Below are 3,305 nucleotides of genomic sequence, written 5' to 3'. Positions count from 1 at the left end.
CCCACTCCTACCTACTAAATGCTGCAATGAGTTACAGTATATAAAATCCATATACATTTTTGTCCCCAATTTCATTTACTTCTCCATAGCCAAGAGTCACCATAGAGGGAAGGGGATGGGGGGAGTGAATGGGCCAGAGACCAGCATTTTGACCCTCCCAAATGTTTTCCATGCTCAATGAAAGAATTCAGTAATTAATGTGTAATTTCAAAGCCACTGAATAGACAGACATCAGATCCAAGGTTGCCTGCCTAGTGAAGGATTTTGAGGACAATTAAGCCTAGATTCAAATCCCACCTCCGACTCTCCATTTCCCACATGACTGCTCTTATCTTCAATTGTTTCATCTATAAATTGGGGATCAAGTAAAGGGATTACTGAATAAAAATCCACTCAGCCAGCCCTTTATAAATGTGATGCAGCTCTTCATTGGGCAAAGAAAGAAATGTGAGGCTTAAAACATTTGGCACCAAGTGGGACTCCTGCTTGGTTCCTGGCTCCACCTAGTAGAGTGACCTTGAATAAGTTTCTTTACTTCTGTGTCTGCATCGAGTCATTTACAAATAGAGCCTGGCCCTGCTCATGGTTATGAGGATTAAAATGGGTAAAACACATAGGACAATGCCTGGCTTATAAGAGTAAGAGGTCATTATTCCTCAGGTTTGTTATAATCAGGCTGTTTCTTCAAGGATTTGGGGGTGGAATCAACATAGGAGATTTATGTTAATAACCAATATAGGAGATAGTAACTCAGAAGCTGTTCCTATATGGGTAAAGGTGGTTCTATTAAATGCTGACAGGGAGTTGGAGGCAATAACCACATAGGCTAGAGTGAAGGGGGTCAAGGTCATAGCGAGGCAGAGGCTACAAGTACATTTATAGAACATATTCTAAGCAGCATAGGTGAGAAGTGGTGGTTTGCTGAAAAGGACCCTGGCTTTCTCATAAGATAACCCTTGAATCAAACCCTTCAGGTCACCACTTAACTGTGAATTCTTGAGAGACTGATTGACCCTCTCTGAGCCCCTGATTTTTCATTTATACAATAGGAATAGTAAGACACCCTTATTGGAGCTGTTTTGAGGATCAAGTTAAGAGTGCTAACACATGTAAATTACCTAAAAAATAACTGGCTGGCCTAAAATAGGCATTTATTAGTTTCTTGCCTCTTTGGGGAACTAATTGTGCCAAGAAAAGAAGATAAATGACCTATAAAGATCTATAAAATATTCCCATCAGGAAAAATTATGTCACCACACTCTATTTTCCCTGCTCAAGTCCTCTTTAACAAACTGGAGCACTGTGAGTAACCTTCAGTCATGTACTTAAGAAAGACCCAGCAAGGAATTGACAGGCCATTTACTTTGACCCAATGTGGTCTTTCTTCTGCCATTATATCAATCAGTTGTCCTAGCCTTTCCTTTCTAATTGGGATACACTTTTCCTCAACTACTCTCCACGATTCCACTTTCCCACACACCTATAGGTCAGTGGGACCCAGAGAACAGGGAAGCACTGAATTTTTATTTTTATTTATGGAACCAACACTCAAGTGACCCTCCTTTCCACACAAGGGAAAACTTTTCTTGGCTCAAGAAACTCAACTCAGCTCCTATCAAACTAACTTTTTAATTGAGTCCAGCTTGTTGATACTTAATTTGAAACTGAAGGTGAAGGCAATCCCAGTATCTGTGAGAATCATCTGATGGCAACTGGATTTCCCTGCTGAAGACCCAACCTACCAACTGGATTTCCCTGGGTTTGGGCAATGAGCTCAAGCTGTGAACTTGAACCTGTGGTTGGGTTATACTGACTTTCACAGCGTTCTCTCAGCCCTGTCTTTCAACTTGAGTCCTGAATTCTTCTCCTTATTACTGCTTTGGAATCCCCTGATCCAAGACTATTTCCCCACCAGATGCCAAGAACTGCTGCTTGGTGTTGTGTATTATCTTTCCTCTCTCGGATTATACCTTAGAGGGAACTTCTTGTAACAGACTAAACTTGAATTTCTCCAAACTCCTTAAAAGTGAGCAATTCAACCTCACACTCATCAGGATGGTTACTATTCAAAAACTGAAAAACAAAAGTACAAAACAAGTGTTTTGGTGAGGATTTGGAGAAAGTGAAACTCTTTTGCACAACTCCTATCACTTAGCAGGAACATAAAATAGTGCAGCCACTGTAGAAAACAGTATGGAGGTTCCTCAAAAATTAAAAATTAAATTACCATATAATCCAGGAATTCCACTTCTGGGTATATATACCCAAAGAATTTAAATCAGGGTCTTGAAAAGATATTTGTATACCCAACATATTCATTGTTTTAGAAACACAGGTATCTGTAATGTTATAGCAGCACTATTCACAACAGCCAAAAGATGGAAGCAACCCAAATATGCATCAATGAATAAATGGATAAACAAAATGTGACATCTGCACACAATGAAATATTACTTAGTCTTAAAGAGGAAGGAAATTCCAACACATGCTACAACATAGATGAATCTTGAAGACATTGTGATAAGTTAAATAAACCAGTCACCAAAGACAATACTGTATGATTCCATTTATGTGAGGTGTGTAGACTAGTCAAATCCACAGAAAGTAGAATGGTGTTGCCAGGGACTGGGGGAGTAATACGGGGTTTATTATATAATGGGTACAAAATTTCAGTTTTGCAAGATGAAAAGAGTTCTAGAAATTATTTATACAACAATGTTAATGTACTTAATACTACTGAACTATACACTTAAAAATAGTTAAGATGGTAAATTTTGTGTGTATTTTGCCACAATTAAAGTTTGAAAGAAAAATTTAAGTATGCTGTTCAACTTGCCAGCTGATCACTTTTCCTCTGTGCTAGTCATAGGTATTGCTGTCCCACCAAAGTATAATTTGGTCTATAGCTCACCCTGTGGACATTCCCACTAGGCCAGGCAGCTGGAACCACAATGAGTTTGACCTACAATTTCTTGCAAGAGAAACAAATTGCCTCCAAAGATGGAATAAAAATTGGAAAAGAGTTCACTTGTGAGTTAAAGAATGTTAAAGAATGAGAAGAGAGTCAGAAACCTAACAAACAAAAAAGAAAAGTGAGTTTGTGCACACAAAAGGAATTAAGGGAGCATGAAGAAGGGTTTTGCAGACATACTGAGAGAGAGGCTCAAGAGGAAATGAGCTTCCTAGTGAAGGAGGAGGCATACTAAATTAATTATGCCTTTGAAATATTGACCTCATTCCTTAAAGCTATTGCAACCCTGAAAATAAAGAGACACTTGTACAGTTGGCGTAATGGAGCCTGTGAG

The sequence above is a fragment of the Miniopterus natalensis genome, chromosome 11 (genome assembly GCF_054644295.1).
Source record: "Miniopterus natalensis isolate mMinNat1 chromosome 11, mMinNat1.hap1, whole genome shotgun sequence".
NCBI lineage: Eukaryota > Metazoa > Chordata > Mammalia > Chiroptera > Miniopteridae > Miniopterus > Miniopterus natalensis.
Note: the sequence above shows the minus strand (reverse complement) of the source record.